Source organism: Scyliorhinus canicula, chromosome 6 (genome assembly GCF_902713615.1).
Source record: "Scyliorhinus canicula chromosome 6, sScyCan1.1, whole genome shotgun sequence".
Taxonomy (NCBI): Eukaryota; Metazoa; Chordata; class Chondrichthyes; order Carcharhiniformes; family Scyliorhinidae; genus Scyliorhinus; species Scyliorhinus canicula.
The window spans coordinates 72484221-72498375 of record NC_052151.1 but is presented as its reverse complement, the minus strand read 5'-3'; the positions used below and the strand labels follow the sequence as shown (position 1 = coordinate 72498375).

The window sequence follows — 14155 nt, the reverse complement described above, 5'->3', positions numbered from 1 at the left end:
AGAGATAAGGCATCCTTCAGGATTGTTAAAATTAAACATGATTACGAATAAAAAGTGCATGAGCTCAATGGAACTATCAAAGCTGTTAATCTGTCAAAGAACTGTCAAAGCTGCCGAATAACTGTCAAGCTATCAAAGAACTGTTAAGCTGTCAAAGGACTGTTAGGCTGCTAACAAACTGAAAATTAATTGGAACTGTAAATTGTAAACCTGTAAATTGATTTAACTCTGCAAGGCCTTAAATTTATTTTAAAAAGCCAAAAGAGTTCAAAAGTATCAGTGCTTGATATTTTATTCTGTCCATTTGTATAAGCCTAAGGTCTATCATTACAGGATTTGTGATGTGATGACTAATTCTATAAACTAACATTATCACAGTGGGGTGCCTGTTAGTAAACAGTTTGATTGGTAGCGCCAAGTATTTAGAGAATGGAAACATACAAAGTAGGAGCAGGAGGAGGCCATTTAGCCCTTCAAGCCTGCTCTGCCATTCATTATGACCATGGCTGATCATCCAACCCAGTAGAATCTTTACAGTGCAGAAGTAGGCCATCCGGATCATTAAGTCTTCACTAACCCTCTGAACAAGCACCCTAACAAGGCCCTCTCCCCCACTCTATCCCTGTAATCCCATAATTCCACTTGACCTTTTGGACACTATGGCAATTTAGCATGACCAAACCACCTAACCTGCACATCTTTGGACTATGGGAGGAAACCGGAGCACCTGGAGGAAACCCATGCACACATGGGGAGAACGTACAAACTCCGCACAGTAGCCTAATCCCACCTCCCCCACCCCATATCCGTGGATCCTCTTTGCCCCAAGTGCTATATCTAACTGCTTCTTGAAACCATACAATGTTTTGTCTTGAACTATTTTGTGTGATAATTAATTCCGCAGGTCGACCACTCTCTGGTACTAAATGGCCTATCCCTAGATATCCAAAGTATCTTCCAACTTTAACCCCTGGTTCTGGACACCCCCACCATCGGAAACATTCTTATTGCATCTACCCTGTCTAGTCTTGTTAGAATTCTATAGGTTTTTATGAGATTCCCCCCTCATTCTTCTGAACTCTAATGAATACAATCCTAACCGACTCGATATCTCCTCATACATCAGTCCCGCCACCCCAGGAATCTGGTAAACCTTGGCTGCACTCGCTCTCGAGCAAGAACATCCTTCCTCAGATAAAGAGACCAAAATTGCACACAATATTCCAAGTGTGGCCTCAGCAAGGTCCTGTATACTTGAATCCTCTTGCAATGAAAGCAAGCATTTCCTTTGCCTTCTTTACCACCTGCTGTACCTGCATGCTTACCTTCAGTGACTGGTGTACGAGGGCACCCAGGTCTTATTGTACATTCTCTCTCCTAATTTATGGCCATTCAGATAATAGTCTGCCTTCTCATTTTGGCTACCAAAGTCGTATTTATCCAAATTATCCTGCGTCTGCCATTCATTTTCCCACTCACCCAACTTGCCCAAATCACACTGAAGGATCTCTGCATCCTCCTCACAGCTCACCCTCCCACACAACTTTGTTCATCTGCAAATTTGGAGATATAACATTTGTTCCCTCATCTAAATACTGGTCCCTCCCAACACACTCCAGTCAGCACACAGCCATGTCACCATGGAGACCTGCTCCTGGCCAGGCTGCTTGCCACCCTGTTCCCCAGAGTGGTCAGAGAATCAGCCACGGGGTCGGCAATACTGCCTGGGAGACAGTGGCAGTGGCCGTCAGTTCAGGCAGTGTGACCAGGAGGACCTTAGTCCAGTGCAGGAAGAAGACCAACGACCTCCACTGGGCTGCATGAGTAATTGACACCGGCCCCCTGGCATTGGTGCTGCCTGCCATCCTCCTGACCCCCCCCCCCCCCAAAACAAAGGGCTGGCAGTTGGCACCCCCCCTCCCCTCAGCATAATACTGTGCCCGTGCACCAGCACACACTAGCACCTCCCCAGCACAAACCACCCAATGCACAGCTGTGGTACCCACACATGTCTCCCACCATAGACCACCCCCAGTACACGATTCCCTCCCTTTGTCCCTGCAGGAGAGGTTGGCACATAATAGGTGGGAAAGGGCGTAGACGGGCAGCAGGGAGCCGGACATCTCAGTCCTCACCCCTATGAGAAACGTGTGCTGGAGATGATGGGATTTCACCAAATATAGAGCAGCCACCAACAACGAGGTTGGCCTGCACCACAGATGTGGGAATCCACTGCCCCTGTACCCAGATGACCTGTCTCAAGTGAGTTAATGTCAGACAAAATTATCCTTACTCATGTTCATTATCTCACAGGGTGTCCACTTGATGGGGCAGGGCTGTCCAGGTCACCCCCCTGCCTTCCAGGCAAAGACCTCAGAGGAGAGCTTTGAGGATGCCATCATCAATGCATCATAGCTGTCATAGAATCATAGAATTTACAGTGCAGAAGGAGGCCATTCAGCCCATCGAGTCTGCACCGGCTCTTGGAAAGAGCACCCTACCCAAGGTCAACAACTCCACCCTATCCCCATAACCCAGTAACCCCACCCAACACTAAGGGCAATTTTGGACACTAAGGGCAATTTATCATGGCCAATCCACCTAACTTGCACATCTTTGGACTGTGGGAGGAAACCGGAGCACCTGGAGTAAACCCACGCACACACGGGGAGGATGTGCAGACTCCGCACAGACAGTGACCCAAGCCAGAATCGAACCTGGGACCCTGGAGCTGTGAAGCGATTGTGCTATTCACAATGCTACCGTGCCATTCCTCTCCCTCCACCAGCGCAGAGACATACAACTCAGTGGGTGACACTAGTGGACAGGCTTCTGGGCACAATCTGGTGATCACCTCACCACACAGTTGCTAACGCACATCAGGTGGAGGCAGGAACATCCAAGAAAGTCAGCAGTCAGGGGTCTGCTGGATCCCAGGACTCGGCTGGGTTCCGGTCAGATGCTGAGTCTCTGGACAAGGTTGTCCCGAAGCTGATACAGATGCTACAATACGGGTGTGAGATACAGGAGGGATTGTCAGCGACACTTTGGCGAGTGAGCAGCCGATTGGAGGAGTTCCAAAGTCTCCGGGTGGCACAGATGATGCTGGTAATGTGTGGCACCGAGGCCATCACTGTTAGAGTGCCGACTGCCATGGATAACTTGGACCACAATGTCAGTGTCATGAGTGCCGGTGTCCAAGGCCTGGCTCAGTCAGTGATGGCCATGGATGAAGGCATGTCCCAGTTGCTGGAGGACATTTCCCAGGCTCAGGTGGGCATTGCCAAGGCACTGCAGAGTGATATGTCCCAGACAGAGATGGACATTGGCGGGGCACTGCAGAGCATAGCCCAGTCACTGAGGAGCATTGCTGAGGGCATTCAAATACTAGTGTTTTGTGTTTAAACAAAGGAGATTACTCAAATACTAGTGTTTTGTGTTTAAACAAAGGAGATTACAAGGGGATGAGAGAAGAACTAGCTAAGGTAGACTGGGAGCTAAGACTTTATGGTGGAACAGTTGAGGAACAGTGGAGAACCTTCCAAGCGATTTTTACAGTGCTCAGCAAAGGTTTATACCAACAAAAAGGAAGGACGGAAGAAAGAGGGAAAATCGACCGTGGATATCTAAGGAAATAAGGGAGAGTATCAAATTGAAGGAAAAAGCATATAAAGTGGCAAAGATTGCTGGGAGATTAGAGGACTGGGAAATCTTTAGGGGGCAACAGAAAGCTACTAAAAAAGCTATAAAGAAGAGTAAGATAGAGTATGAGAGTAAACTTGCTCAGAATATAAAAACAGACAGTAAAAGTTTTTACAAATATATAAGACAAAAAAGAGTGGCTAAGGTAAATATCGGTCCGTTAGAGGATGAGAAGGGAGTTTTAATAATGGGAAATGAGGAAATGGCTGAGGAACTGAACAGGTTTTTTGGGTCGGTCTTCACAGTGGAAGACACAAATAACATGCCAGCGACTGATAGAAATGAGGCTATGACAGGTGAGGACCTTGAGAGGATTGTTATCACTAAGGAGGGAGTGATGGGCAAGCTAATGGGGCTAAAGGTAGACAAGTCTCCTGGCCCTGATGGAATGCATCCCAGAGTGCTAAAAGAGATGGCTAGGGAAATTGCAGATGCACTAGTGATAATTTACCGAAATTCACTAGACTCTGGGGTGGTCCCGGTGGATTGGAAATTAGCAAACGTGACGCCACTGTTTAAAAAAGGAGGTAGGCAGAAAGCAGGAAATTATAGGCCAGTGAGTTTAACTTCGGTAATAGGGAAGATGCTGGAATCTATCATCAAGGAAGAAATTGCGAGGCATCTGGATAGAAATTGTCCCATTGGGCAGACGCAGCATGGGTTCGTAAAAGGCAGGTCATGCCTAACTAATTTAGTGGAATTTTTTGAGGACATTACCAGTGCAGTAGATAACGGGGAGCCGATGGATGTGGTATATCTGGATTTCCAGAAAGCCTTTGACAAGGTGCCACACAAAAGGTTGCTGCATAAGATAAAGATGCATGGCAATCAGGGTAAAGTAGTAGCATGGATAGAGGATTGGTTAATTAATAGAAAGCAAAGAGTTGGGATAAATGGGTGTTTCTCTGGTTGGCAGTCAGTGGCTAGTGGTGTCCCTCAGGGATCCGTGTTGGGCCCACAATTGTTCACAATTTACATTGATGATTTGGAGTTGGGGACCAAGGGCAATGTGTCCAAGTTTGCAGATGACACTAAGATGAGTGGTAAAGCGAAAAGTGCAGAGGATACTGGAAGTCTGCAGAGGGATTTGGATAGGTTAAGTGAATGGGCTCGGGTCTGGCAGATGGAATACAATGTTGCCAAATGTGAGGTTATCCATTTTGGTAGGAATAACAGCAAACAGGATTATTATTTAAACGATAAAATATTAAAGCATGCCGCTGTTCAGAGAGACTTGGGTGTGCTAGTGCATGAGTCACAGAAGGTTGGTTTACAAGTGCAACAGGTGATTAAGAAGGCAAATGGAATTTTGTCCTTCATTGCTAGAGGGATGGAGTTTAAGACTAGGGAGGTTATGTTGCAATTGTATAAGGTGTTAGTGCGGCCACACCTGGAGTATTGTGTTCAGTTTTGGTCTCCTTACTTGAGAAAGGACGTACTGGCGCTGGAGGGTGTGCAGAGGAGATTCACTAGGTTAATCCCAGAGCTGAAGGGGTTGGATTATGAGGAGAGGTTGAGTAGACTGGGACTGTACTCGTTGGAATTTAGAAGGATGAGGGGGGATCTTATAGAAACATTTAAAATTATGAAGGGAATAGATAGGATAGATGCGGGCAGGTTGTTTCCACTGGCGGGTGACAGCAGAACTAGGGGGCATAGCCTCAAAATAAGGGGAAGTAGATTTAGGACTGAGTTTAGGAGGAACTTCTTCACCCAAAGGGTTGTGAATCTATGGAATTCCTTGCCCAGTGAAGCAGTTGAGGCTCCTTCATTACATGTTTTTAAGGTAAAGATAGATAGTTTTTTGAAGAATAAAGGGATTAAGGGTTATGGTGTTCGGGCCGGAAAGTGGAGCTGAGTCCACAAAAGATCAGCCACGATCTAATTGAATGGCGGAGCAGGCTCGAGGGGCCAGATGGCCTACTCCTGCTCCTAGTTCTTATGTTCTTATGACACCATGGCTCAGACAATAGGGAGCTGCCAGAGGTGGCAGGGGCGGATGACGCAGGGGGCTCAGGAGTTCACTCTGGATGCCACTTATCCCATGGAGTCAGCCAGGTCCCCATTGGCACCGGCCGAGAGGAGGGAGTGCTGGAGGCTGACTCGGAGCCTTCCACCAGAGAGACGATGGAGATTTCCAATTATTCTGAGACCCCCCCCAACCCCCTTCCCCCAGCATGTCTCAAGGTCAGTCAGCAGGCAGAACAGGGTGGCATGACAACGTCAGTGTCACCAGTAATGCGGTCAGGCCCTCCAGAGGATGCCGACCTGGGGCATCAAAAGCCACAGGGTGCGAAAAGCAGCAGACTGCCTCCAGCTCTGTTCCCCCCCCCGCCTAGATTAGGAGCCTCTGATGCAGACCACTTGAAGGTGATGGGTATGTGCACGCTGTCAGCAGAAAGACAGGAGTCAGACTATAACATAGACTGAGAAGCACCAGAGGTTACCTCACAGCGAGTTATCATCACTCTCCTGCCTTGTATAATGTTACGCTAACAATGCCACCATAGTCCCATCACCCTGGAGTGATGTCCCTGGGAAGGTGGAACTGGGTGGGAGGGAAGGCCGTGGGGTTGGGAGGGGGGGGGGGGGGGCAATGGTCTTCAGGCATGCCAGACCCTCGCTGCCATTGCCTCTCCTCCTTCCCTCAGCTGCTCCCACGTGTCCTCCCCCCGGGCTCATCCTCCAGAAACCCCCTGCTCCGGCCCCTCTTCATCCTCCTCAGACAGGGCCACATGTCCCCCCTCCTCCTTCTTCAGGTTGTGGAGGGCACATCAGACCAGGACAAAGCGGGAGAACCTCCAGGAGGTGTACTGCAGTGCACCACCAGAGCGGCCCAAGCATCAGAACCACATTTTGAGCATTACGATGCACCGCTCAATGACAGCATGGGTGGTAACATCTGTCTCGGTCTCCATGCTGGCGTCATCAACCAGCACCTCAGAAGGTATAACTCATCCTCCAAGAGTTGATCCATCATCCTGGGGTGGTCCCCAAAGATGCCAGGGATTTCTGAGTGTCCCAGGATGTAGCTGTCACGCACACTCCCTGGGAAACCTGCACATACATGCATGATCTTGAGGTGGTGGCTGCACAATGGTTAGCACTGGGTCCCAGGTTCGATTCCCGGTTTGGGTCACTGTCTGTGTGGAGTCTGCACATTCACCCGTGTCTACGTGGGTTTCCTCCGGATGCTCCGGTTTCCTCCCACAGGTCCCGAAAGACTTGCTTGTTAGGTGAATTGGACATTCTGAATTCTCCCTCAGTGTACCCGAACAGGCGCTGGAGTGTGGCGATTAGGGGCTTTGTACAGTAACTTCATTGCAGTGTTAATGTTGGCCTACTTGTGACAATAAAGATTGTTATTAAAGGATTAGTTGAAGAAATTTCTATGTATTGTCCTAAATTTGTCTGGCAACAGCAGTAAAACAAATTTCATAAAACATAATGAAATACAACCTACAACAGGTAGGAATGTGTCTACAGACAGCAATAGTCAGTATTCAAAAGGCTGGATGAGATGTATCTCTCTCAGGAACGAGATTAGAAGGCAGCTTAGAAAGGAATCAGATGTGAATAGATTGAGTAGAAGAAGTTTACCTAGACAATTGGGAAGATCAAAGAGGTATATATATTTGAGTCAAGGAATTTGATTGAGGCAGACAGCTCAGTACACAGAAGGCAAAATCAAAGTGGAACGAAGGTCCAATAGCCAGGACCCTCAGAAGCAAGGCAGGCCAGTTTAAACCTAGCAGGCAGAAGCAGTCACGCCAGTTTCCAACTAACAGCCTCTTAAGCCTTAGAGCCAGGGCGGTGCAGAAAACCTTTGTGTAGGCTGTTTAAATATCTTCGCTGGATCCGGAAAATACATTTTCCAGACTTTATTATTATCCCTTATTGTTAGTAATGAAAAGCTGGGCAGCACGGTGGCGCAGTGGGTTAGCCCTGTTGCCTCACGGCGCCGAGGCCCCAGGTTCGATCCCGGCCCTGGGTCACTGTCCGTGTGGAGTTTGCACATTCTCCCCGTGTTTGCGTGGGTTCCGCCCCCACAGCCCAAAGATGTGTAGGGTGGGTGGATTGGCCACGCTAAATTGCCCCTTAATTGGAAAAATAAATTGGGCACTCGAAATTTATTGAAAAAAAAGTAATGATAAACTGGGTTTTTAAACTTCTAGATTAATTTAATTTGGATAAAAGCAAATTACTGGGGATGCTGGAATCTGAAACAAAAACAGAAAATGCTGGACCAGCTCAGCAAGTCTGACAGCGTCCACGGAGAGAGAAGGGAGCTAACGTTTTGAGTCTGTGTCAAAGCTGGGATGTTAATTTGGAAATTGTTTGGGAACAGGGAAAGTTTTAAGTAGTTCAGTATCATAGATATATTTTGGAACAAGGGGTACAGTTCTACATCAACTGTGTGCGTTTAGTAATTCATATACTTTAATTGTTGTAGAGTAGTCCTGTTCATGTGTATTAGTCTTTTCTTCACTTCAATAAATAGTCTTCAATAATGGTTGCACAATGACTGGGCTGTTTAATCTCACTGGGATTTCACTTGTCTCCTCACACCAAAACAGCTAGACACCCCTACAAACCGGTGTTCCAAGTTGGGATACCCCCGTAGATTGCACCAGTGTTTTGTGACCGTATTGCATGGTTTTCCTTCAATTAGTGTTTTTTAATAATGAAATCATCTGGCTCATTTGTGATTGGCTTTTTGTCTCGGCAGCCACCCTTTAAGGGGCTGTCCCTTTTGATTTGTCCCTGAGTTTATTTGATTTAGTTTGTTTAGTTGATTTATTCAAAATATGAATAATGTGGTTGGCTTCAAAAATAAGAAGAGGCATTTATTTCATGTCAGCGTGGTTACTGAGACCTGCCCATTGGGGATGCTAGTTGGTTTGGTATAGAACATAGAACATACAGTGCAGAAGGAGGCCATTTGGCCCATCAACTCTGCACCAACCCACTGAAGCCCTCACTTCCACCCTATCCTCATAACCCAATAACCCCTCCTATCCTTTTTTGGACACTAAGGGCAATTTATCATGGCCAATCCACCTAACCTGCATGTCTTTGGACTGTGGGAGGAAACCGGAGCACCCGGAGGAAACCCACGCAGACACGGGGAGAACGTGCAGACTCCGCACAGACAGTGACCCAGCAGGGAATCGAACCTGGGACCCTGGCGCTGTGAAGCCATAGTGCTATCCACTTGCGCTACTGTGCTGCCTGAATAGAAGAGACAAGGGCTAAACTAATTCAGCAGGTGGTTGGGAACCTGAATTGTAGCTCCAATATACAGGAGGTTGAGAGTAGTGAAGTCATGAGTAAGGTTTCATGGTTGCAGGAGTGTACCGGCAGGCAGGAAGGTGGTTTAAAGTGTGTCTACTTCAACGCCAGGAGCATCCGGAATAAGGTGGGTGAACTTGCAGCATGGGTCGGTACCTGGGACTTCGATGTTGTGGCCATTTCGGAGACATGGATAGAGCAGGTTCAGGAATGGTTGTTGCAGGTTCCATTGTTTAGATATTTCAGTAAGCTCAGGGAAGGTGGTAAAAGCGAGGGAAGGGTGGCATTGTTAGTCAAGGACAGTATTACGGTGGCAGAAAAGAAGTTTGATGAGGACTCGTCTACTGAGGTAGTATGGGCTGAGGTTAGAAACAGGAAAGGAGAGGTTACCCTGTTGGGCGTTTTCTATAGGCCTCCGAAAAGTTCCAGAAATGTAGAGGAAAGGATTGCAAAGATGATTCTGGATAGGAGCGAAAGTAACAGGGTAGTTGTTATGGGGGACTTTAACTTTCCAAATATTGACTGGAAACGTTATAGATTGAGTACTTTAGATAGGTCTGTTTTTGTCCAATGTGTGCAGGAGGGTTTTCTGACACAGTATATTGATAGGCCAACAAGAGGCGAGGCCACATTGGATTTGGGTAATGAACCAGGACATAGAACATAGAACATAGAACGATACAGCGCAGTACAGGCCCTTCGGCCCTCGATGTTGCACCGACATGGAAAAAATCTAAAGGCCATCTAACCTACACTATGCCCTTATCATCCATATGCTTATCCAATAAATTTTTAAATGCCCTCAATGTTGGCGAGTTCACTACTGTTGCAGGTAGGGCATTCCACGGCCTCACCACTCTTTGCGTAAAAAACCCACCTCTGACCTCTGTCCTATATCTATTACCCCTCAATTTAAGGCTATGTCCCCTCGTGCTAGCCACCTCCATCCGCGGGAGAAGGCTCTCGCTGTCCACCCTATCTAACCCTCTGATCATTTTGTATGCCTCTATTAAGTCACCTCTTAACCTTCTTCTCTCTAACGAAAACAACCTCAAGTCCATCAGCCTTTCCTCATAAGATTTTCCCTCCATACCAGGCAACATCCTGGTAAATCTCCTCTGCACCCGTTCCAAAGCTTCCACGTCCTTCCTATAATGAGGCGACCAGAACTGTACGCAATACTCCAAATGCGGCCGTACTAGAGTTTTGTACAACTGCAACATGACCTCATGGCTCCGGAACTCAATCCCTCTACCAATAAAGGCCAACACACCATAGGCCTTCTTCACAACCCTATCAACCTGGGTGGCAACTTTCAGGGATCTATGTACATGGACACCGAGATCCCTCTGCTCATCCACACTACCAAGAATTTTACCATTAGCCAAATATTCCGCATTTCTGTTATTCTTTCCAAAGTGAATCACCTCACACTTCTCCACATTAAACTCCATTTGCCACCTCTCAGCCCAGCTCTGCAGCTTATCTATGTCCCTCTGTAACCTGCAACATCCTTCCGCACTGTCTACAACTCCACCGACTTTAGTGTCGTCTGCAAATTTACTCACCCATCCTTCTGCGCCCTCCTCTAGGTCATTTATAAAAATGACAAACAGCAACGGCCCCAGAACAGATCCTTGTGGTACGCCACTCGTAACTGAACTCCATTCTGAACATTTCCCATCAACTACCACTCTCTGTCTTCTTTCAACTAGCCAATTTCTGATCCACATCTCTAAATCACCCTCAATCCCCAGCCTCCGTATTTTCTGCAACAGACGACCGTGGGGAACCTTATCAAACGCTTTACTGAAATCCATATACACCACATCAACTGCTCTACCCTCGTCTACCTGTTCAGTCACCTTCTCAAAGAACTCGATAAGGTTTGTGAGGCATGACCTACCCTTCACAAAACCATGCTGACTGTCCCTAATCATATTATTCCTATCTAGATGATTATAAATCGTATCTTTTATAATCCTCTCCAAGACTTTACCCACCACAGACGTTAGGCTCACCGGCCTATAGTTACCGGGGTTATCTCTACTCCCCTTCTTGAACAAAGGGACCACATTTGCTATCCTCCAGTCCTCTGGCACTATTCCTGTAGCCAATGATGACCTAAAATCAAAGCCAAAGGCTCAGCAATCTCTTCCCTGGCTTCCCAGAGAATCCTAGGATAAATCCCATCCAGCCCCGGGGACTTATCTATTTTCACCTTGTCCAGAATTGCCAACACTTCTTCCCTACGCACCTCAATGCCGTCTATTCTAATAGCCTGGGTCTCAGCATTCTCCTCCACAATATTATCTTTTTCTTGAGTGAATACTGACGAAAAGTATTCATTTAGTATCTCGCTTATCTCCTCAGCCTCCACACACAACTTCCCACCACTGTCCTTGACTGGCCCTACTCTTACCCTAGTCATTCTTTTATTCCTGACATACCTATAGAAAGCTTTTGGGTTTTCCTTGATCCTACCTGCCAAAGACTTCTCATGTCCCCTCCTTGCTCGTCTCAGCTCTCTCTTTAGATCCTTCCTCGCTTCCTTGTAAATATCAAGCGCCCCAACTGAAACTTCACGCCTCATCTTCACAAAGGCCTCCTTCTTCCTCTTAACAAGAGATTCCACTTCTTTGGTAAACCACGGTTCCCTCGCTCGACCCCTTCCTCCCTGCCTGACTGGTACGTACTTATCAAGAACATGCAATAGCTGTTCCTTGAACAAGCTCCACATATCCAGTGTGCCCAACCCTTGCAGCCTACTTCTCCAACCAACACATCCTAAGTCATGTCTAATGGCATCATAATTGCCCTTCCCCCAGCTATAACTCTTGCCCTGCGGGGTATACTTATCCCTTTCCATCACTAACGTAAAGGTCACCGAATTGTGGTCACTGTTTCCAAAGTGCTCACCTACCTCCAGATCTAACACCTGGCCTGGTTCATTACCCAAAACCAAATCCAATGTGGCCTCGCCTCTTGTTGGCCTGTCAACATATTGTGTCAGGAAACCCTCCTGCACACATTGTACAAAGAATGACCCATCTAATGTACTCGAACTATATCTTTTCCAGTCAATATTTGGAAAGTTAAAGTCTCCCATAACAACTACCCTGTTACTTTCGCTCTTTTCCAGAATCATCTTCGCCATCCTTTCCTCTACATCCCTAGAACTATTAGGTGGCCTATAGAAAACTCCCAACAGGGTGACCTCTCCTTTCCTGTTTCTAACCTCAGCCCATACTACCTCAGAAGAAGAGTCCCCATCTAGCATCCTTTCCGCCACCGTAATACTGTCCTTGACTAGCAGCGCCACACCTCCCCCTCTTTTGCCCCCTTCTCTGAACTTACTAAAACACCTAAACCCCGGAACCTGCAACAACCATTCCTGTCCCTGCTCTATCCATGTCTCTGAAATGGCCACAACATCGAAGTCCCAGGTACCAACCCATGCTGCCAGTTCCCCTACCTTATTTCGTATACTCCTGGCATTGAAGTAGACACACTTCAAACCACCTACCTGAACACTGGCACCCTCCTGCGAAGTCAAATCTGTGCTCCTGACCTCTATACTCTCAATCTCCCGTACCCTAAAACTACAATCCAGGTTCCCATGCCCCTGCTGAATTAGTTTAAACCCCCCCAAAGAGCACTAACAAATCTCCCCCCCAGGATATTGGTGCCCCTCAGGTTCAGATGTAGACCATCCTGTCTATAGAGGTCCCACCTTCCCCAGAAAGAGCCCCAGTTATCCAGAAATCTGAATCCCTCCCGCCTGCACCATCCCTGTAGCCACGTGTTTAATTGCTCTCTCTCCCTATTCCTCATCTCACTATCACGTGGCACGGGCAACAACCCAGAGATAACAACTCTGTTTGTTCTCGCTCTGAGCTTCCATCCTAGCTCCCTAAAGGCCTGCCTGACATCCTTGTCCCCTTTCCTACCTATGTCGTTAGTGCCAATGTGGACTACGACTTGGGGCTGCTCCCCCTCCCCCTTAAGGACCCGGAAAACACGATCCGAGACATCACGTACCCTTGCACCTGGGAGGCAACATACCAAACGTGAGTCTCTCTCGCTCCCACAAAATCTCCTATCTGTGCCCCTGACTATTGAGTCCCCAATTACTAATGTTCTACTCCTTTCCCCCCTTCCCTTCTGAGCAACAGGGACAGACTCCGTGCCAGAGGCCCGTACCCCATGGCTTACCCCTGGTAAGTCGTCCCCCCCACAAGTATCCAAAACGGTATACTTGTTACTCAGGGGAACGACCGCAGGGGGTCCCTGCACTGACTGCTTCTTCCCAGTCCCTCTTACAGTTACCCATCTATCTCCAGTCTTTGGTGTAACTATTTCCCTAAAGCTCCTATCTATGACCCCCTCTGCCTCCCGAATGATCCGAAGTTCATCCAGCTCAAGCTCCAGGTCCCTAACACGGTTTTTGAGGAGCTGGAGTTGGGTGCACTTCCCACAGATGAAATCAGCAGGGACACTGACGGCGTCCCTCACCTCAAACATTCTGCAGGAGGAGCATTGTACTGCCTTCCCTGACATCACCTCTAGATTTAAAAAATAACAAGAAAAAGAAAAAGAAAGGAAGAGCTTACCTGATATTACCTCAAACCCTGCTCCCGCTCAAAGGTAAGCAAATTTAAAGGCACTCACTCACCTTCACGACAGGCCCCTGCTCCCGCTTCCCAACCACCGTGGGGTGGGGGGGTTGGTTAGAGGAGGAGGTAGGGTGGGAAACACTCACGAAGTGTTTCGGGTTGAACTGTCACTTGCCAACAGCCTCTCCACAAACCACCTTCAACTTAGGCTGACCGCACTGCACGTATGCAAATTTCCCCAGAACAGCTGATCAGTAGCTCTGCTCTGCTGCCCTCTGCTGGATGATTGCCTTCACTCAAACTCCTCGGGTCCCCTTCGCAGATTCACCTTCAACTTAGGCTGACCGCACTGCACGTATGCAAATTTCCCCAGAACAGCTGATCAGTAGCTCTGCTCTGCTGCCCTCTGCTGGATGATTGCCTTCACTCAAACTCCTCGGGTCCCCTTCGCAGATTCACCTTCAACTTAGGCTGACCGCACTGCACGTATGCAAATTTCCCCAGAACAGCTGATCAGTAGCTCTGCTCTGCTGCCCTCTGCTGGA

General features: G+C 47.8%; 1 protein-coding gene across 1 annotated transcript in view; it reads right to left on the bottom strand.

Annotated features, from left to right (window-relative positions):
* LOC119967231 (G-protein coupled receptor family C group 6 member A-like) overlaps window positions 1-14155 on the bottom strand; it is a 35596-nt gene that overhangs the window by 2086 nt on the left and 19355 nt on the right. The window lies entirely within an intron of this gene.